Below are 23,450 nucleotides of genomic sequence, written 5' to 3'. Positions count from 1 at the left end.
ATTCCCAAAGTTGTGTTAAGCATCTTTTCAGGGCACCATGGTAGGAAAGACTGAATGAAGATAGCCCAGAATAGTTTTCCATTTGTAAAGATGGAAGGGAAATTTCTTTTCCAAAAAGAAGTCTCTCAAACACCCCACTGTAAATATCTGGATTCTTTATCTTGTTGCTATTTATTTTGTGTTCATAATCCCAGGATCTATACTGAGACCTAAGTGAAAACATGAAGCGGATTAGCTTTACTGAAGTATGGCCCTCAGAATTTTTACTTCACATATTAATTATATAACTTCAGACAGCTGAACTATAAATGTACTGCACATGACACCTGGGGTAGTCCCAGAGATCTACTAAATGCTTCAGATTTTGTAAATGATCAATGCAGTATGTCTAGAGCTGAGAGAACCATCTGATTTATTGTACAAATACAGTGAAAACATTGGAATTTACAGAGTGGTCAATAGTGTAGATGACCACTGAGTGCCACTGTTGCTGCTTAGAAAGAGAGAAAACTGAAATAAAGTGTCTCAACTGAAAAATACTTTTGCACTAGAAGGTTTGCAAATGGTTATCTTGCATTCACACTCATTTTGCCTGGCATTGCATCCTCATTTTTCCTGTAGGGACTGTAGAAAATCAGAGGATACCTGAGAGCAATTAATATTTAATAAAAGGTGAGTGTTATACAATATATATCCAAATAAATCATTAATGTAATGTATAAAGCCATTAAAAAATTGGTTCATGTTTATTGAGCTAATAAATAATCAAAAATTGTTTTTTTCCTATTACAAAACTATTTTTTGAATCAATTTGTTTTTTTTCTGAAACTTTCACATGCATTTCATTCAAAGCTGTCTTCCTTTTAATGAGTATCAAGGGGATCTATCTTAACTCATCATATTTTGAAGACAGAGGAAGGAGTTTTTTTGGAAGACATGATAGTTTCAAAAAAATATTTTAAAATGTCTTATTTTAACTGCCTCTTTTTTTCCTCTCTGGAAGCCTTAAAGAAGTAATAATACTAAAATCTGAAAATGTATTGGTAGTAGCCTTTTTTGCACTTATACTGTACCTAAGTAGACACAGGTACACATTGGCAGGCTCAGAAAACCTGTTTTCTAATTCCTACCTCACCTTGAAGATGGGATTATCTTCAGCAATTAACATGTTGGAATAAATTCCAAGCACTCTTAAGTCAATTGCTTGATGGAATGGCTCTGCATACCAATATGTTAAAAATGCCTAAATTGCTTAAATATAGATACAAGCAGGGGTGAAATCCAGCAGATTCTGACAGGTTCTGGAGAACCGGTAGAGGAAATTTTGAGTAGTTCGGAGAACAGGTAGCAGAAATTTTGAGTAGTTCGGAGAATCGGCAAATACCACTCTGGCTGGCCCCAGAGTGGGGTGGGAATGGGGATTTTGCAATATCCTTCTCCTGGAGTGGGATAGGAATGGAGATTTTCCAGTATCCTTCCCCTGCCACGCCCACCAAACCACACCCATCAAGCCACACCACGCCCACCAAGCCACGCCCACAGAACCGGTAGTATAAAATTTTGGATTTCACCACTGGATACAAGTACATACAATATCCTCATATATTGTATGTACAAAGCTACAGGTAGACATACTGTATGTATAGATTCCATTGTGCAAGATGATGTATCTCATTATCATCTTTATTTTGGCACAGGGTACAGTACAATTATCTACATGACTTTTTATCCCTACTTTATTAGTCGTTTGGAAAATTCAACTAATCTGGATGTTATTTTTCCTTGTCTTTGATTATGGAGTGCCAAATCTGTCATTATGGCCATGAAACCACTGTAGGTCTGGTCACAAATATCTAACTAACCAGACAGCAATTTTTTGTCTTCTCCAGAACTGGGTGAGGACATAGGTGAAGATCATCTTGATGAAACTTGTTTCACAAGCATTAATAACTTTGTTACAATATTCTCCTTAACAATTCATCTGAATTAGGGGATAGCAGTTCCCCTCAGTGGAATAATTATTGGAAATCTCAGCAGATATTTTTTTCTGGTTTATCTCAAAATCTCTTATTCCAGGCTGGTTGAAATTTAGTTGATCTCAAAAATAAAGGTTGAAGTAAAATTCCATTTTGCGAACATCTGCTAAAGAACAAAACAGCTACAGCTTCCCCCTCCCCCATCATTCTAGCCAATAGAATGGACCAAGCTGTTTTAATATACGTTCCAAGTCACATAGAAAAATGACTCTTTTTTTTTTTAACTGAACAAATTGGGACAGTCCTAAAATTTAAAATTAATGTCCTAGATTTAGCATTTTGACTTACTCCTAGTTGAGTTTGAATTCTGAGTTGTGGAGAGAGGGAGAAGAAAATTGGTTTCTTCTATCAAACCTCATTGTTCTCATGAACTTCAGATAACACTGGAACAAAAAAAGAGAATATTCTACTATATCCTTTCAGTTCTTAAATATGTCATGAGACTTATCTGATCCTGATTTCTGGGTTCTGATTTTTATTTATTTTCAGTCCTGACTACTGACTTCGTTCTGTCTCAGTGTTCCTTATTGATCATAGAATGATGTGTGTCTCCAAGCTTGAGACAAAGTCATATTCACCAGAGATGCTCATATCAATGAATGGATATTTATTGTATTCAGGGAAAACTTGCAGTTAGAAGCCATATAAAAACCTAGGCCACAAAAGTTTAACACAGAGAATTCCAGGGATCCTGCCAACTTTGCCTCCTGAGCAGTTTATTAATATGATCAGGTGGCCATCAGAAAACAGGTAGTTAAGTCCTTATTCTCTTTAATGACAGAAAGCTTAGATTTAAAAGCTGTGTGGGTATAATAGAACCTTAATGTATTTTTTAAAAAAATAATAACAATCACCACTTTAAGCAAAAATATGCATTTCTAGGTATCACCTGAAAAAAGAATATTATGTGGGTGGTACACTATTGAGCCTAATGGCTGTGAAATAATGGTAAACAACACAACTACTGAAATCTTCCAGTATCTGATAAAGCTATAAGGGGCTGCTAATGGTTGTTTGTAACTCAGAGAGATGGGTTAGTGTATGGCCTGGAGGTATAAATTCAGAACTAAAGATTTCAGTTTCTTATGTAAAAAATTATCAAGAGCAGAAGATGCATGCTTCACAGGTGTAATTGTTACTAGATACGTCACACCCTGACATTTCTAATAACATATTGATTGCTGATCTCTAAATTAATATATTGCAGAATATATAGCACATTTAATTTATTCAATTTAGACACTGCCTGTCTCTAGATGATGCTGGCAGCTCAAAATATAACAGCAATAAAATACAATAGGAACAGGAAAAAATAAAGAATAAGGAAAGTAACTAGATATAATTTTTAAAAATCCCTTTGAGAATATATGGGAAAATACACCAGCAAAAGGATTTTAATTTTAAAAATCTAATTTTGTTTCCAAAGAGAACATGCTTCCTTTGAGCAACATTAAAATTATTCAAAGGGACAAACTGTTTCTTTTTAAAGCCAATTTCATTTTTAATCTTAGCAAAGAGATGAAACCATTTGATGAAATGCAAAAAAACAGAAGTCTTAATTTAGAAAAATTGTTTTTTTTTAAAAATGATTTTTCATCTTTCTCTCTCTATGTTCCATGTGCATTACCTATGAAATTGACTTCCTGGTGTTCTCGGGAATAGAGTTTTAAAAACATTCTCATAGAAATATATCCCTAAAGAAAGGATAATTTCAATTTCTGATGGATTGTGTATTGAGATAAGCTCTCTGTTTTCATAACTTTGGAGGTTGCAAAGCTGCACGAGTTCACAGCTTAGTATTTTCCACTTTTTAACCTTAGGATTTTGCCATAAGAAGCGCACCAGCTCCTTGGAGACATTAACAAAAGCAGTGAAGACTTTACAGTCAACTACCTGCTACTTTAAAGAAAAAGAAATAAAAACAACAGCTTTTTTCCCCCTGCAATCCCTGTTCACAGATGTAAATGCACCGCTTGCGGTCTGTATCAAAGCCTAACATGCAGCAGTAAAAACTTTCACCCTTGGCATTTTCAAACACAATAAATCCTTTGTGCCCAGAATTGGCATGCCAATAAGGATTTCATTGAAATAAAGGTATTCTTTTTGGGCAAGGCAAGCATCATACCTTTCTTCCCCATCCTTGCCAATATAGATTTTAACTTGACTAGTGGGCAAAGGGTTATACTTGTTATTCCATGTATCATCATCATTGTAGCCATTGTCTATCCCAGGGGTCTCCAACCTTGGCAACTTTAAGACTTGTGGACTTCAACTCCCAGAGTTCCTCAGCCAGCTTTGCTTTCAACTCTGGGAGTTGAAGTCCACAAGTCTTAAAGTTGCCAAGGTTGGAGACCCCTGGTCTAACTAACTGCAAAATGAAGGCCTCTTCCGCATGTTTCGAACCAATATGGTCTTGAGCTTTCTTTTGCACAATACTTGTTGATGTTGTTTATCCACCTTGTGCTTTGGTCTACCGGCCATCAGTTCTTTTTGGGACCAGCCCATTTCCGTTTCAATTCTTTTACGCTCTTGATGTTATCTTATTCTCTTGTTGCTCTCTAATCCATGTGCAGGTCTTTCTATCTTGTCTTGTAATGCCAAGCATGTATCTTTCCATGTCTCTTTGTGCCACTCGCAGCTTTTGTGATAGATTGTGAGGTTAGTGTCCATGTTTCATTGGCATATGTCAGAGCAGGTAGCACACACTGATCAAAAGCTTTTCTCTTCAGACCTAGTGGGAGGTTGTATAAAAGTGTTTTCCTGTTTTGAGCATGCGATCCAAGGTGAATTGTATCTTTCAAATTGGATAGGGAATTGTGGCCACTTCCAGCATTCTCCCTGTAATAGAGAGTTGCTTATAGCTCAGCAACATCTAAAGCAGTGATGGCAGGGGTGGGTTCTATTTTTTTTTACTACTGGTTCTGTGGGCGTGGCTTACTTTGTGGGTGTGGCTTGATGGTCATGTGACAATTATTTAGGATTTAGCAGAGGTACTGGTCTACTAGGCTTTTAACTGCTTGCAGAGCTGTACCAATCTACCAATTTATTTTTGCAGGCACTGGTCTACCCATTTATTTTTGCTGGCACTGATCTATTCATGTATTTTTGCAGGCACCAGTCTACTCATTTGTTTTCTTTTAACACTGATCAGCTGTAGGGTGGCCCTTTGAAGCCCCATGGCAAGAGTTTAAACAGTTTTTTTCCCTCTAGCCATCAGCTGGGCAGAACCGGTTCGGTGACGTCATATCGTCACCGCTACCGGCTCAGTGGAACCGGGCCAAACCGGGAGGAACTGAGTGGTGGTATTCAGACAGTTCTATCCAGTTTGGCCAAACTGGTAGCGGTGGCTGTGGGAAGCTCTGCCCACCCACGTGGAAATCATCACATCCCATTTTTGATGCTCTGTGCATGCGCAGAAAGCCCTCATGCACACTCACATTTGTGAACTGGTAGTGAAGGTAAATATACCACCCCTGATCTAGATCATGGGCGTCAAACTCATCATGTCACATTGCCATCACGTGACATTTTGTGACTTTTTTCCCTTCATAGAGCTGGCATGGGCGTGGCCTGCGCGTGATGCATCCGGCCCACTGGTCGCCAGTTTGACACCCCTGATTTAGAGGGTCAAGGATTCTCAACTTCTGCTTGAAGAAAATATGCAAAAATGTACTGGAGCTAAATTTTTACAATTACAATTCTGTGATGAAAAACTACTGCTTAAACCCTTATTGTTTCTTTAACAATTCTTCAACTATTACCAGTGTCATATGAACCTAGGGTCCTTTTGTGTGTGTGTGAGAGAGAGAGAAAGAGAGAAAGAGAATGGGTCTCCTATAAATATTAATATGCTGCAGTTATATTTGTTTTATCCTCAATTTCTCCTTTGTTATACCAGGAGATGTTTTCTGATTTATAGTTTACCGCTTTCCAGCCCTCACAAGAGATCCTTTAATAAGATGGTAACAAATGCAGAAGAACCTTGAATAGTGAAAGAGGTTTGGAGTTTATTTTTATAAGACTGCTGATAGGACTAGATGACTATGCTTCCTTGTTTACTATTGCAAATATATGCCAATGGCTGGTAGCTAGTCAAAATTAATTTCATAAACCTGTCCTTATGGAGCCCATGGGAACTTGTGCAGAATAAATAAATTGAAAATCATTTTAAATGTAAATAAATGTTTCTAATGAGTTAATAGAGTACCTGCTTTTCTTCCTAAAATCAGAAAATCTTGTTTATACCTCTGTTTTAAAAAATTATTGGGCTGTTGTTTTGATGAGAAAACTAGTATTAACGCACTGCCCTACTATTATAAATCTGTCTCCTTCCTCTCCTGTGCCTCCTATATCTGGTTATAAACAAAATCAATTTGCATGTTCTTCGTTGTTATGGAAGAAGGTCTCCACTCAGGACTATTCTAAATTTCCATAAATACTTAATGAATCCTCAGTTTCAAATTAAAGTGTTCACAAGATGACAGCATATGATCAGTTTGTCTCTCTGGATGGAGAAACTTAAATTTATTAATGCTAGCAGGAGGTCTTAGTATCCTGCTGCTTCATTAATCAGTTTTTTTCTTTAGATATGTGCCAGATTTTAATTTTAAAACAGTTTTTTTTTCTCCTCCTGATTAATTAGCCCAAAATTTACAAATATGTGAATCTTCTGTCCAGGAACATCAATGTGATTTCAACTGACGTAGAGAAAAGGGGCATGGGACATATTTCTGAAAGCATTTGGGTCAATATATAGCAGTGATGGCTAACCTTTTCCTCTTTGTGTCCAGACTTCCAGAACTTCTGGGAGGCCTGCTTTTTGCCCTCCTCAGGCTCCGCGCAGACTCTGCACTTACCTGGCATCCAAAACAGGCCATGTGGAGACTCCTGGAAATTTCCTGGAAGCCTCCTGGCCCAAAAATGAGCCATGGGGGCATGCTGCACCCCCTGTGCTCGCCCCGTGCATGCATGTGCAACCTCTGTCCTCCTGCGCATGCTTGCGTGACCCACACACATGCACGCACATCTTTTGCACGTGCCCTGCACCCTGCACATCCCAAAAATCAACTGGCCGGTGGGAGGTATGTGCCCGCATGTGCAGTAGAGCTGAGCTGGGTGATGGCTCACGTGCCCATAGAGAGGGCTCTGCATGCCAGCTGTGGCACACGTGCCATAGGTTCACCATCACAGATATATATTGTTTAATGTTAGTCTTTAACCCTGGAGTAGACCAGTGTGTGATTATCCCCCCTGCTGCCCATTATAACTTAGGATCCCTCCTACCTTTTCCTAACAAAATAAAAACTTGAATAATTCTTGGAAGTTCTTGAAAGGAAATTTAAGTAAATCTGGATTGAAATCCTCAGGTTCATTTATTGAAGTCCATATTTAATGAAGCATATAGGAGCAAGTAGAACCAACTCCATTAAGAATTTATAGAGACAGTTGCTCAGGGTTCAAAAGGACAAACAACTTAATTGGGAATATTATATACTATGATAAAAACCCCACTTCTCTTTCTTTTCTGTTTTAACATGGGGGAAGAAGAAAATATTGAGAACCAGGAGTTCAGATTAAAATTAAGAAGAGGATTTGAGAGAATATTAATGAGAGACAGGCAGAATATACAGATTCTCCAAAGATCAATAGGAAAAACAATATAGTACTTGTTCATCTACCTCTTCAATACTATCAGACTGCCTTCAACTTTCACTCTTCTCTCTGCCAAAACAAATCTCCCATCCACAAATTTTGTTCTCCCCAAATTATGTTTTCCCCAGATTCTGTCCCCTCCCTGAATAAATTTGGCTTCCTGTCTTTTCATTGTCATTTTCTCTCATGGACAATAGGATTTTGGACAAAATAGAGGGAAGGCCTGAATTGAATGAATGAATGAATGATGAATGAATGAATGAATGAATGAAATTATCTCCCAGTTTTAAAATAATCATCTATTCCCTTGGATGTCATTTGTAAGGCACCACTTCCTAATTAAGTCATTAATTAATTAACTAATATGCTGCCCATCTCTCAGTTTGAGGCAACTCTGGGTGGCTATGTTATCAGAGAAATAACAAGAAAGCTCTTGGTCCATGGCAAAACATGATGATTTTGTATGTGAAATTCAAGCAATATTGGACACAGAGGAAGACATTGATTAATTTTAGTTGATTGGCCTAGACTCCAGAGAGTTACTGTCCATCTGGTTTGGCAGTGCTAGGGTAGACAACTTCATTAAAAAGTGAAGCAGTTTCTAATACAAGAGAAATGGCTACTTTTCTGAAAAATTGAAGGCCTGTAGGAATATGAATAAGATGGAAGTGAAAATATATACTGTGATGAATATTGTTCCTAACTTTGCAAGCTACTAAGGTAGGGTAATTCAACATAGAAAAAATTAACATGGAATTTGAGGGGATTTATTTACAGTTATTTGTATTATCCTAAGCTTCTGCTATTGATCCTATAATAATGTAGCTTTACATATCTGGATATTGCTAGTTCCTCCAGAGTTGTTCATACGACAACAAGTTGAGATTTACAGAATCTTGCCATCAAAACTCTACCATTCTGCTCTGATACCATTCTGCTGGAAAGATCAGTCTTCCCAGACTTCACCTGATGTCCAGTTCTTTCAAATAACAATTAATCACAGTTGAAACCAGGTTATCTCTTGGACATAGGGTCAGCTTTATTATGAATTAAATACTGTAAAGGAATTTTCATCTGGAACCAGCACCACAGAGTGGTCAAACAAACCAGTGCAAGTTTCCACAAAGAAAGTCATTAAACTTACTGTTTCCAGGAGGACAAATTGCTTCTCTGTTTTTTAGTCTCCCATCTCATTAGATACTTTTATACCAATAAATATTAACCAATACACTGAAATAAATACTTTATAATATAAATTCACTCCAGAAGTGCCCCAAGCCCTATCTTTCACTAGTCATGAGAAAGAATCTTTAAATCTCTTTACTTTGTATTAGCAACTAGTTATCATCTTCCATTTAAAAAACTGTGTTATTATAATTCATAAACCATTTTCTGCAATCTTATTAAAGCTGCTAGGTGCCATGAGGGCCATAATCTAACAATGATATTAAAATTCAATTATCATACGATTTTTTAAAAAATATATATATTCAAAATAACAATAACTAGTTACTGAATTTTAGAAGGAATAAACAGCTCTGAAATCCTTGGTGCATTAAGAGATGAAATATGGCAAGAACCTCTGCTTCGAATACTCCTGGGTAACAATTGCGTCTCTTCTAGCTTCATTGCATTTATAAGGAAATGATTCAGAAATATGGTGTTTATTTTATCTCTCTTCCATACCTAGCAAGCTACAGGCAAAGGAAGCATCCAGAGAACAGTTATTTCTTTTAGAATTTGCATTTTGAAGCCTCAAAGGATCTATTATGGGATGGATTTGCTAGTTGTGCAAATCTGCTTTGCCAAAAGCACATTGCTATTCCAAGAGAACCATAATGCAAACATGGGCAACTCATGAACTGCATGGAGCCCGGACATTTCTTTTACATTCCCCTAAGGCCCCTGAGATTGTGACACAAAAATAGCAGTAAAATAAATTTCTAATATTGTTTTTAAATCAAATGTTGTGTTAAATCCCCAATTAAACTTAATATGCCCATTTTACTCCTAGAAACCAGGAAAAGGGAATAAAAACACTAACCCTGCTCTTTCCAGTGATACCACTTGATGGTATCACTGCAGGGATGGAATCACGAAGGCTAAAGTTCAGAATGAACTCAGACTTGCAACAAAATGCCAAAAACCACAAAAATGTTCCTTTCAATATATAAGGAACAAGAAAAAAGTCAAGGAAATGATCAGACCACTAATGGGAGATGATGTCAAAAATCTGATAGGCAGCAGGAAGAAAGCAGAATGGATTAACTCCTTCTTTGCATCTGTCTTTATGCAAAAGGAAAAAAATAACCCAGCCTATCAAAAGTGGCACTGTAGAAGCCATTACAGGAATGCAAGTCAAAATACGCAAGAACACGATAAGAAAATTGACTTTAAGTGACTTCAAATCACCAGCATTGGATAGATTACATCAGTGGTGAAATCCAAATTTGTTACTAGCAGTTCTGTGGGCATGGCTGGTGGATGTGGCTTGGTGGGCATGGCAGGGGAAGGATATTGCAAAATATCCAGGGGGGGCGTTTGCCCAGGTTCGCCTTGTGCACCAGTTGCGCCCATACTTGGACCGAGATGCCCTACACACAGTCACTCATGCGCTAGTCACCTCCTGGATTGACTACTGCAATGCTCTCTACCTGGGGCTGCCCGTGAAGACCACCTGGAGGCTTCAGCTGGTGCAGAATGCGACCACGCGGGTGGTTGTAGGAGGGACCCGATACTCCCATATTACACCACTCCTGCACGGCTTGCATTGGTTGCCGGTTGCCCTCCGGGTGAGATTCAAGGTGCTGGTGTTAACCTATAAAGCCCTTCATGGCTTAGGTCCAGGCTATTTGTCGGACCACCTGCAACTAGCGTTAACTTCCCATCACCCGGTAGAGAGGGCCTATTCAGGGTGCCGTCGGCTAGACAATGTCGGCTGGCGACCCCTGGGGTAGAGCCTTCTCTGTGAGTGTCCCCACCCTTTGGAATCAACTTCCCTTGGGGCTCCAGTTGGCCCCTGACCTTCATACCTTCCGCCATGACTGAAAACCTGGCTACTTATGTTCCCTGGTCTGGACTGATGGGGTAGTATATTTTAATTTTAAAACACTTTTTTGATATTTTTTATGTATATTTGTCGTTTTTAACAGTCGCTTGGTAGATTGTCGTTGTGAGCTGCCCTGAGTCCTTGAAGATAGGGCAGCATACAAATTTTATAAAATAAATAAATAAAATCTCCATTCCCACCCCACTCCTGGGGAAAGGATATTGCAAAATCTCCATTCCCACCCCACTTTGGGACCAGCCAGAGGTGGCATTTGCCGGTTCTCTGAACTGCTCAAAATTTCCACTACCGGTTCTCCAGAACCTGTCAGAACCTGCTGGATTTCACCCCGGATTACATCCTAAGGTTCTGAAGGAGTTGGCAGGTGTAATCTCAATATCATCCCCTGAAAATCTTCTGACAGAAAGAGGCCACATGGGAATAATGATGGGGACACCCTGACAACTTCCAGTCCCAGCATTTGACCAGGCCCCCAACAGAACTGCCTACCAGACTCACAGTCTGTTCTTCATCTTCATATCATCCAGAAATTATTCAAACAAAGGTAATCAACTACGTTGATTGGGGCAACATTATTGGACAACTAAATGAAGGTTGCCACAGAGTTCATGAAATCCTGAGCCTTTCCAATTCCTAGTCCCAAGAAATTTATTAATCCTACCCGACCCAGCGTTAATAAACTGGGAATACTCCTCCACCAGCTTAGCAAGAAGGTCTAGCAGCTCAGGAAATGATGCTGTTGGGCAGCGGGCTGGATAACACATGAGTATATTGCCATACAGATCAATTTAATCCACAGGCATCCATAGCCTATTAGCTCTGGAGTGGCCTTTTGATCAGAAGTGACTTGCTTTAAAAGTGAATTGCTTCTCCTTCCTTTCCTTGATATTACAATTGGTACAAAACCTGAAACCCAAGGGAACGGATTCTGTTGCAAGATTCTGCTAATGCAGATTTACAATAAAGTAAATCTGATTTATAGCTCATCTGATTGTGTTTCCTGTCTGGTTACCTGGGAAGGCTGACATCAATCTTGCACATCTGAAAGCACAATTATACTGCTGTCTCCTTTACAGCCCAAGAAAGTAGGGGGTGTCTTTTCTGAGTCTCTTGCCCTGCCTTCTATCCAGCTGAGGGCTACGTTCTCTCTTCTGTAATTGCTCTCTAGGGAGCATTTCTTATCCCATTCTCCCCAAGGTCTTTCTACATACCATTACACAAAATGATATACGTCAATCCAAGGTGATTAATGGAAGCAGTCCAAATTTCCACCCAGGCAATTATTATCAGTTACCAGACTTTGGCTTCGGTTGTACACAGCTGAGATTTTAATCTCAGTATTGGATTGGAAATGCATTTTATTGTCATAAAAAGAGAATTTAAGAAACCTGGCTGATTTTTTTCTGGATAAGTCAGAGATAGAATAAGGATTTAATTGCTTTCCATAAAGCATGGGTCTGCAACCTTAAACATTTGGACCCATTTCCCACAGAAAAGAAAACACTGGGAGCCACAAAATCCTTCCCGTGCCTGATTATTTCTTGAGCAGCCACAAAACTAGCACATGTAGTTGAATTAAACATTCTGTTTTCTTCTGAAATGTTTCCTTTCTTAGATTTATCCATGGTTGGCCTACCCAGGGTTGAGAAACTCAATAAATCACGTGCCAATGGGTGTCACACATTGGCGGTTGTGATGTATATTTTGAGTGACAAGGAGCCGCAGCAGAGGAGTGAAAGAGCTTCAGGTTGCTGACCCCTGCCATAAAGGAATTGTACAGCCATTTTTTACTACAAATAGTTTAACAGAGGTTACGATAGTTTTTTTCTGTTATCTCCTCAAATAGCTACAACACTCTTTTGAGCTAGGGAGGAAGCATTGTTAATTAGAGTCATTTTTCTCCTGCGGTAATAAAAACAATTCCTAAATATTTAAAACATTTGACTTGTTCTATAGATTGGTTGCCTGTGAACCAGCTGTGAATCCTGGAAAACCAATATTTCTCTTCTTTTGGTAATTGATAACCAACTGCTCTTCTAACAGTGTTGTGCCAAGGCTCCAGCAGCTTTTCTGACGCTGACTAGACTCTCAGAGGAAAAAGCAACATCATCTCCATTAAGCAAGATCTGTAACAGTCCATTTGCCAGTTTTGGGCAAAAACAGATTAAGCTCCTGTGAACATTGTGTAAACTAATTTATATAGACACTGGACATAACGGAGCTAATATGCAGTCTTGTCTTATCCTGTTCATACTTAACACACCAGAGAGCGGACTGACCCAATTTCATTTTATTCTAAGACAGAGGGATACCTTCTGCTTTGGCTCACTTCCAGTATGCGCTTCCCTCCCACACCTGAGTGCAGGGACAGATAATGTCATCCTTTCCTGATTCATGTATTATTGAAAATGGACATTATGCCTAGTTTCCAGAATCAGTTTAAAGCTGCTGATTTCTGACCTGTCCCATCTTAAGTCCTTCAAATCTCAATGTCTTCAATGCTTTGTTCCATTCTGGTAGAATCCCATTCTAGAGTGTCTGGTATGCCCCATCTCCTTCAGCAATGAGTAGGCATTCTATTCTTGATTGCTGGCAGCTATGTTCTTTGTTTGGGATTTTTTTAAAAAAACAATAATCTTGCAATTGATTTAACAAAGGCTTATTAAGACAATGAGCCATCCTCATCCCTACCACGCATATTCCATTCAACACTTACATCTCCCAGGGGCCACCTTCTTAATTTGTGTCTAAGCTGGATGAAGTCTGTTTCTCTGGCTTTCCTAGCCTTGCCCACATATTTATTTCTGAAATATGAACTTTGTGATTTTGTTTGGAGATAAATGATTGTTTCTTCCTTTTGGCAAAGTTTTCAAAATTTCTATGGACCGATAGAGGATCAGGTCAGGAATGAAAGGGCAACTTATTCTTGTGCTTTGATTATTATGGTTCACAGCTACCATACTCAAGAGAAGGGAAGGAAAGGAAAGAGAAGGGAAGGAAAGGGAAGGGAAGGAAAGGAAAGGAAAGGAAAGGAAAGGAAAGGAAAGGAAAGGAAAGGAAAGGAAAGGAAAGGAAAGGAAAGGAAAGGAAAGGAAAGGAAAGGAAAGGAAAGATCTATGTTAGTTTCAGTGGATATAATGAAGGAAAGAGATGAGAAGACATCCATGTGTGCAAGTATCTGGGAAAACAAAAAAAGGGCATGGAAACTAGTGAAGAGGGAAAAATCCCTAAAACAAAAAAGGCAGGCACTGGGAGACCAGTCCATCCAGAACCCAAGCTGGAACGAATTGACAGGAAATGCAAGAAGCAGGAGAATGACCGCTTACATCTTGCAGGACACATAGCCAGGCTCAGCACCAACCTGCCTCATTGCCAACCCACTGCAATCTGAACTAGAATTCCCAAGTTGCTTGAGAAATAATTCAGGCTGCGGTGTGGCACTGCTCTAAGTCTAGTGTTTCATAAAGCTTATAGATAATCAGCAACAGGTGTTTAGCCCTTGTCAAGTTGACATTTTGTTTTTAAAAAGCCAAAGTGAATATGACAGCATATTGATGACAGCATTTGACCATATTGGTTTACATGATCAGCTTATTTTTTAAAAAAAGGTAATGATACCTTTGAGTTAGACTGTATCTGGGCCATTTCCTGGCCAGGTTTATAGGAGATGTTTGTCTCTGCCTTCTTCCAGAATGTTTGCTCAACTTTCCACTCTTGGCAACAGCCCTAGAATTCCCAGACAGTTTCCTATCAGATACTTGCCAAGATCAGCTGAAGTTAGCTGGATAACACCATCAGCTGAAACAAGTTTATTTTCACTGAACACTTTTAACAGCTCAGTAATCCTGCATTCCTATGTAAACCCAATGCATCTTATTTCCGAGAATACAATACTGTTATTCCTTCCTTCCTTGCTTGCGTTAGGACTATGTCTACCTCTTAATCGAGACTCTATGTACAGGGACAGGTGATACAACGATTTGTTCTTCAGCATTTTTTTTTTTTTAGATCCCATAGGAAAGGCCTTGATGATAGCTATGGGACTAAAGGAAAATTACTGTTAAAATTTCAGCACTCAACTTTCTTTCCCATATAAGAGAGCTCTACAACAGCCAGGTCTTCCATTGTAAAAATAGATATGCAGCACTAGCTGCATCTTTAGCGTAACCTGTCATTTCTCTCTAAGTAAACACGAATAGCTTTGTGCTCAATGGCGTTAATATCAGTTGATGTTGACAGGCACAGCACAGATTAGAGAACAAAATACCACTTTGCCAAAGTACCTAGGTATCCAGGAAGACAATTGCTCCTTGAAGATTTGTTGTGAATTGTTTATTATAGATTTGCATGCTGTTTTACTTACTATACTCAATCACTCTCATCTGCATGCTCTGTTTCAAGCACTTAAAAATATAATGCAATATGCACTGAACAAAAGACAGAACTGATCATGTTTCAGAAGATTTTTCCCCGTTTCCTTGTTTAAACATATTACTGGTGCTATATAATTTTCCAAATCCTGACAGCTTCCAAATGTGTTGAACTACAATTCTCATCATCCCCAGCCACTGCAATGATGATGACTATGACTGATAGAAGTTGCAGTCTTAAGCACCTGGAAACTGCCAGATAGGAAAGACTGAATAATTGGATAGTTTCCTCCTACCCCTACTCCTACTCCTACTCCTCGACTGTAATCCATGCCAAAGGAATTTATTTTGAAAATGACTTTGATAGAGGTAGAAGGGAAAGTGGCAGCTTCTTGGGTCAAATGATTCTTCTCAATTCAATGATTTTATACTATTTAGCACCAAAAAGTGAAACCCTTCAGAAGTTGCCATCTATGTTTCCCATTCTTCCTTTGTACCACTTAGATTTCAATCTTCTTTTTTAAAAAATTAAAAAGTGATTACTTTCTATTTCCATATTGTATTCTTGTATAATGTTTTCTCTAGGGCTGGGTTGTCATATCAAAAAGCAGGAAAGAGGCAGAAGGATACTGCTGTCATATAAATGGAAAGCATGAACTGTTTACTTCAGCACATAAGCTTTCATCTTCCTAATGTGCTATTTTTCATTCTCTCATAGTAGATATGAGAAAGTAGATATATGAAAAGAATGGCAATGAGACTCTACAAAGACACATTAGCCTCAAAGTTACATGAACTATTAAATGTATCCCCACATGATCTTACAAGACTTTCCCCCTCTTCATTGTAAGAACTCAAAGCTTTGTGGTTATTTATTTTATTTATTTTATTACATTTTTATACCGCCCTTCTCCTGAAGGACTCAGGGCGGTGTACAGCCAAAAATAAAACCCACAACTATATGAAAGTTAAAAGACAATTTAAAAATATTAAATAATTTGGCCGAAAGAGCTAAAATAGAAACCACCCATTAAAATAGCATTTAGGCCAGCCCTGCTTGGTGAAACAATAGCGTTTTGAGGGCGTGGCGAAAGGTGCGAAGGTTGGGGATCCTACAAATCTCCGGGAGCAGATCATTCCAGAGGGCAGGTGCCCTCACATAGAAGGCTCTCCCCCTGGGGGTCGCCAGTTGACATTGTTTGACCGACGGCACCCTGAGGAATCCCTCTCTGTGGGACTGGTTGATGGGAGGCTATCAGTGGCAGAAGGCAGTCTCGTAAATACCCAGGTCCTAAGCCATGGACCGCTTTAAAGATGGCAACCAACACCTTGAATCACACCTGGAAGACCACCGGGAGCCAGTGTAGCTCACGCAGGAGCGGTGTTACATGGGAGCATCGAGTCGCTCCCATAATCACCCACACGGCTGCATTCTGGACCAGCTGGAACCTCCAGGTGCTCTTCAAGGGGAGCCCCATGTAGAGAGTGTTACAGTAGTCCAGACGAGAGGTGACGAGGGCATGAGTGACTGTGTGCAAGGAGTCCCGGTCCAGAAAGGGATGCAACTGGTAGATCAGGCGAACCTAGCCCTAGGCTAACCTAGGTTAGCCTAGGGCTAATTTAAAACCTGGAGTCCCAAAGAACCACACAAGCCTACTTAAGCCAATCAGAAAGCAAATGGTTATGCTGTTCAGATCCAATTGAAATCAGTGAGGCAAAAACTAAATACACATAGGATTCCAGCTCATAATTGTTCCTACAGAAAGTAAGCCATGCCCAGGCCCATTCTGGAGCCTAAAGTTCCTCCAGAATCAAACTGAATAACAATATTCAGTCTCTTTCTTGCATGTGAAAATAAATTTGAAAATACCTATATGAAGTCTTTACTCAGGTTAAGACTAAATTCCCCAAGTAGGCTGAAAATGCCAGCCCCACCCCTACTAAGATGATATCATCAGATGGCTTTTTAAGACCATAGTCCTTGACTGGAAAATATTTGCCTGTCCCTGATATAGACATGGTTCAAAAAGGGCATTGCAAATGAGAATGTGTGATATGGGGTTAGAATGGCCCATATGGAGTTAGCATGGCCCATAAAATAATAAATCATAACTGTGAATTATGGGCTAAGAAAGACTGTGGAATTGATTATTTGTTGTTGTTAGTTGTGAAGTCATGTCTGACCCATTGGGACCCCATGGACAGCGTTTCTCCAGGCCTTCCTGTCCTCTACCATCCTCTGGAGTCCATATAAGCTCACGCCTTCTGCTTCAGTGACTCCATCTAGCCACCTCATTCTCTGTCGCCCCATTTTTCTTTTGCCCTCAATCTTTCCCAACATTAGGCTCTTCTCAGTGAGTCCTTCCTTCTCATTAGGTGGCCAAAGTATTTGAGTTTCATCTTCAGGATCTGGCCTTTTAAAGAGCAGTCTGAACTGATTATAGGTGATTGTTATAGGTGATTATGATTATAGGTGAACTGATTATAGGTGATGCTTATAAAACTGCTATTTATATCAGCTGCCACTTGCTATGTTAACTTGAAAAGAAAATAAATTGAATGATTTTCTTAGATTGTATAAGAATGTAATAGTTGATAAGATTATATTTTCTGTTTAATCTGTCCAGGGATGGAGTTAATTTAAAATAGGATTTCTGGATTATTTGTCTCTAAAGACAAAAAGTTCCTAGGTTGGGATCTTGCAGAACCAGAATGAAAGAAGCAAGCTTGTCCAATTGCTTCCCATTGCATGATATTCATCTTCTTAACTTCCCAGGCAGAGCAGCAGTGCAAGAGGAGAAGGCTATATAGGGACTAATGGCATTCTTCTTCTCACTTTTGTTCACATTGTGGATACATTTTATCCAATAATAAATCCCTCAAAGCTTCAATAAAACGAAGAAATCGTTTTGCATTGAGCAAATAGTTTTGCAGGTGCTTTGACATATCCATGAATCTTAACAGAAAAGGACGTTTGCTGACATTATTGACATAAAAGGAACCCAATGAATTGTAGGAAATGTAGGAAAGGCTATACTAAAAATATAGCAGCCATCCAGATTTTAGCCATCTGATGCCTTCCATATGTGTAGACTTCACATAGACTTCAATCCTTGAATTCGTAACCAGAACACATCTGTTAAATCTTAAGCTATGGAAAGCTACATTAACCTCCGATCACCATGAAATGAGATGTCATATAATAGGCATCTCATATAATAGACATACAGTAAAACGTAGATGATTCATTTGTTCAAAAACGTGGATGTGCAGGCATTTTATCATCATAAAAGAACCATATCCTTACTCCATATGTGCAGTGACGCTACCATGTTCCCTCTGATCTCATCCTCAATAGGAGAATGTTCAGTACCACATACAAAAAGAAGATAGGCAGAAATACAGCAGTGTGCACATGGGTTCATTCATTTTCCCAACCATTACGGTAACTTGTTTGGCTCTGACTTTGTGTGATACATGAACCCAGGAGTAGTGATGTAAAAAGCATGACTGATAGTTTAATACTGTGATGGCAAACCTATGGCATGCGTGCCAGAAGTGACATGCAGAGCCATCTCTCCAGGCATGCCAGCCATCGCCTGTTGCTCTTCTGGGTTCTGGCACACACATGTGCACTGGCCAGCTGATCTTCACATGTGCAAGAGCACCGGAAACCGGAAGAGCGGGTGACCAATGAGCATGTGCACGCTGGAAACCAGAAGCTCTTCCAGTTTCCCATGCTCCCCCATGCATGCGTGCATGCTCCTGTTTCGGTACTCTGTGCCGAAAAGGTTCACCAACACTGGTTTAGTATCTGAGAGTCTTATAAAGGGGTTTAGTTAATAACGAGTGTAACCTAAACTCAATCACAATCTCTTTACATAGTCTGAAACTCTGCTCAATATATTTCCTGATTATAGGAAAAAAACAACAACAATGTCTGTCTGCAAAGTACATATTGAGGTTCGAGGTAATGGGAGATAAGGCAAATAGGGTGCTGCTATTTCAAAGAGGTCAAGAAATGCAGTCATGCCTTGAGTTCTACATGCTGAATGTTCATCAGAAGAGGGTTTCAATGGACAGCCAAAATTATATTTGAGTAAGAAATCTTCTTTTCCCTTCAGAAGGCCTGGAACTGTGATATAAAATTAACTCTGCTGTTGACTTTCTAGTGCCTTCCAGCTAATTTAAGTATGGAAATTAAATAGGAAAGGAACATATTTATTTTAAGCTGCTAAGTTTAACTTGGTTTGTGAACAGTTGTAGGAAAAAAAAAACAAGCCTTCTGTTATTTAAAAATTATCAGCAGAATATTATAGCAATTAAGAATGACTTCAAGATCATTTTCAGTGCACTGCTAGTGACATTTAGTAGCCTTGACAAGAAAGTCACATATTACTAGAATATGTAGAAAAGGTGACAATATGGAGAATAGATATTGTATTCAGATGAGTGGAAGCATGTAACTGCTTACATGAATGATTTACAACACTCAAACTGAGTGGAACTCTTCATAAAGTTGCCTCTTTATTCCTTGCCATGTCACTTGCATGATGCAAGAAACTCATATTTCTGTTTTACTAAGGAGAATGTAAATATGGATGAAAAATTGTGACCAAGATGTATAGTAGTGAAGAATCAAGAAATCAAATTTTAAAAGGCAATGTTGAAACTTGCAGGTGCATAGTATCAAGTAGCTGCTTCATTTTGGGATGTGTATGTGAATAGTAAACATTACACATGTCTCGTTTGTGTTCTATCTCTTGATGGTGTCAAAATACTGTACTAATCTCTTTTCAGATGAAACTCAGGGGGAAAAAACAGGGGGAAACTCAGGGGGAAAAAAACCCTTTCTATTCCAACACTGTGCATAGTGGCAGTCTTCTCTTTACTGACTATCTCTGGTCTGTCAATAAAATTATTGCAAATACTTTTTCGTTTTTGTTTTTAAAAGCAAGCTTTTCTCAGATTAAAGTGACAATTTGCAAGGATGACAAACCTGCTTCCTTGCTCAGGGGTTGACTGGATTTCATTCTAGACCAGGGGTCTCTGAGCTTGGTAATTTTAAGACTTGTACACTTCAACTCCCAGAATTCCCTAGCAAGCCACTCCCATGAATTCTAGGAGTTGACATCCACATGTCTTAAAGTTGCCAAGGTTGGACACCCTTGGTTTAGACCTTTTTCTGAATGAAATAAATGGGTGGTGGGTGTACAGCAATAGTGGGTTCCACTTACCTTTGTTACCGGTTCAAAATTGGGAGCACACTTGCACACGACCCTTCTGTGCATGCACAGAGCATCCATGATGACATCCAGGCAGGTGGGAAGAGCCTCCTGCTGCCGCCACTATTGGTTCGCCCAAGCCAGGGCAAACTGGTAGAAACCCACCAGTGGTGTACAGTGTGTGTGTGTGTGTGTGAGAGAGAGAGACAGAGAGAGACAAAGAGAGACAGAGAGCGCGAGACAGAGACAGAGACAGACAGACAGAGACACACAGAGAGAGACAGGCAGACAGATAGATGGGGCAGGTGGGAGGGAGGGTAAAGAAAAGAAAATTATCCATGTTACTACAATAAATATATATAGCCATGACTTACAGAAAGTCTTCTCTTTTCTAGCAAATGGGATACACATTACAAATAATACAATCTCATATTATGTGTTTAGAGTCTCCAATACAGGGAGGAGATCCTGACCTTTTCAGATGAATTTCATACCCAGCTAAGATTTTCTATTTATATTATCCATATACGGAGAATGAAAACGAAACTGCTCTCTCTTTAAAATTCATTTCACTTGTTTATTTAGTCATTTTATTCACTTAATCCCTACAAGCTCGAGGCAGTGAGTAACATGACATGAAAACTCTGTATGATAAAAATTATCGCAAAAGAACCAAAGCAGCATGTTGTAGCCAATTACATTAGAAAAATACTAAGGATGTGCAAAATTTACCAACCTTGAAATGATTTTTTCTAGAGAATTCCAGAATGTTCCAGAAGCCCTGGGGCACCCCTTCCTTCCTGCATACTGTGCATCCTTCATTTTCTTGTTTTAGCAAGGGAAATGTTTTGTTTTGTTTTGTTTTGTTTTGTGCTTAGGATATAATATATGGAACAGTTAATGCTCAAAAGCTTTATAGTTCATTGTTTCTTGTTAAATCTTCATGTGGGACTCAAGTCCTATTACGTTTTGGCCTGCTTCATACAAAAACATGCAACTGTTGCGGAAATGGAAATATTGTCTGTATCAGAATTATCTATGGCTGAAGAGGAATACTTTCGCACTCTGTAATTTGGGGTTCTTTTACATAGACAAGATTTGTTCCAAGGATATTTTGTATTAAATAGTTCAATCAGTTCCAAAAACTAAGAGTCTGAAAAAAATATATAAATATTTCTCTTTAAAGGGATATAGATTACTAGTAATGAATATTTCAATTTGTTTAACAAACACAATGATTGCTATTTATTTTCATTTCAGATAACAGTTCTCTGGGTACTCTTTTCCCCCCTTGAATTAATAAATTCTGTTGTCAGTTGAAAAGGACATCAATAGTCTTTGTTTTCTAAAGCAAATTGGATTATGGGGTAGCAAAAGATAGCAGGGTTTTTTTTAAAGAAAAAAACAAGCACCTGTATCTTTTAAATAGATGGTTGAATGTACCTTGCTTAGATATTTTTAAATTACTTTCCCAAGTGAGTCACTTTCATATGTATTGGAAATGCTGAGAACTATGGGAATTGTAGACTGAAGTCCAACAAGGCAGTTTGCCTATATCCAGGGACTCTGTTTACTGTAAGAGTGGAATGCCTAGACCTTAAATTGTGTTATAGGAATAAAATACTAGTATACATCCTATTGCTGATTTGGCTAGCTGCTCCTGCATGACCCTTACTCAAGTTGATCTGATCTGGAGCAGGGGTGGGTTCTACTTACCTTTACTACCAGTTTGCATTGTGCCCACGCGCACGCTCTTCTGCGCATGCACAGAAGCTTCTGCGCATGTGCAGATCTACTTTGATGACGTCCGGGTCAGGTAGTCAGTTTTACTACCGGTTCTTGTGAACTGGTCTGAACCGGGAGCAACCCACCACTGATCTGGGGGCTGGTGTTTGAGCTCCTATGCCTGCTGTTATTGGGTGACTTCATCTCCATGGATTCAGAGCTGGTTGGATAGAGTTCAGGAGGCATTTATGGGCTCCAAGGTGTATATGGGCTTGTGCCAAGCAATCCCAAACTTGATTCATAAGGATCCCAGAATACAGACTAATAGAGTTGGAAGGGACCTTGAAGGTCTTCTAGTCCAACCTCCTGCTCAATCAGGAGAACTTATACCATTCTGGATAAATGGCTCCTCTTCTTAAACCTCTTCTTAAAAACTGCAGTGCTGAAGCAACCACAATTTCTGGAAGCAAGCTATTCCACTGATTAATTATTCTCAATCAGTAAATTTCTCTTTATTTGTTGGGTGTCTCCTTGATAAGAGTCCATCTGTTAATTCTTCAGGTGTTTGGAGAATAGGTTGACCCCCCTCTTCTCTGTGATAGCCTCTCAGATTTTTGGAGACTGTTATCATGTCATTCCTGACAAAGGCTGAGTTGTTTGCTCAAACAATGCTAAAGCAGCCAAGGTGCCATTAAAATTCCCCTCCCCATCAGCCATTCCTCACTCACAGGGACATTTACCTTCTTTTTCTTTTTTTCTTTTCTTATAGACAATCATTAGGAATTCCAATAGCAGTTATTGGAAGCAGAAGAGCATTTTTTAACACTTTGCTAAAATAATCACTTTCTAGTGCAGGGCTGTCAAACTTGCAGCCCCCGGAATGGATGTGTCATGCGCTGGCCCACCCCCCATGCCTGGTTTAGCAAAGAAGAAAAAAAGATGTGATATGTCACGTGATGCCTCAATGACGACGCAAGTTTGACACCCCTGTTCTAGTGCATATGAGTTTAACTGACGCCTATGATCTCTGTAGAATAAACAGATCAATAAAGGAGGTCTGCCTCAGATGCCTTATGGATCTGAATCGTTCTGGCAGGCTGCTGGTTTTTACCTGCAGAAAAGCTTTCCATTGAGTACTTGGTTAGCCATTGGCAATAAGAACTGGGTATTTGATCTGGTTGCTTCTAAGAGGTTTTTCTCTGCTGGCTAATTTTGGATGGTTCCTTAATTTACCAAGTAGATTTATGCAGAAGAAATGCCTATAGCACTGAAGAATAAAAATATATTTTTTTGCTGACAAAGCAAGTGTACAGACTCAAATTTAAACCCGCATCATAGTAATAATGGAAGTGAAACATCATTCCTTCCTGACTGC

General features: G+C 39.2%; 1 long non-coding RNA gene across 2 annotated transcripts in view; it reads right to left on the bottom strand.

The window, feature by feature from the left end:
* Nucleotides 1–23,450, bottom strand: part of LOC117679097 (uncharacterized) — a 110,141-nt gene that overhangs the window by 54,444 nt on the left and 32,247 nt on the right. For both annotated transcript variants that reach the window (XR_004595271.3, XR_009622351.2), the window contains exon 2: nucleotides 20,363–20,500. This is a non-coding gene — a long non-coding RNA (uncharacterized LOC117679097). The remainder of the gene's footprint in view (nucleotides 1–20,362; nucleotides 20,501–23,450) is intronic.

The sequence above is a fragment of the Pantherophis guttatus genome, chromosome 2 (genome assembly GCF_059756535.1).
Source record: "Pantherophis guttatus breed Tessera chromosome 2, ASM5975653v1, whole genome shotgun sequence".
NCBI classification, from domain to species: Eukaryota; Metazoa; Chordata; class Lepidosauria; order Squamata; family Colubridae; genus Pantherophis; species Pantherophis guttatus.
Note: the sequence above shows the minus strand (reverse complement) of the source record. Positions and strands in the feature narration are given on the sequence as shown.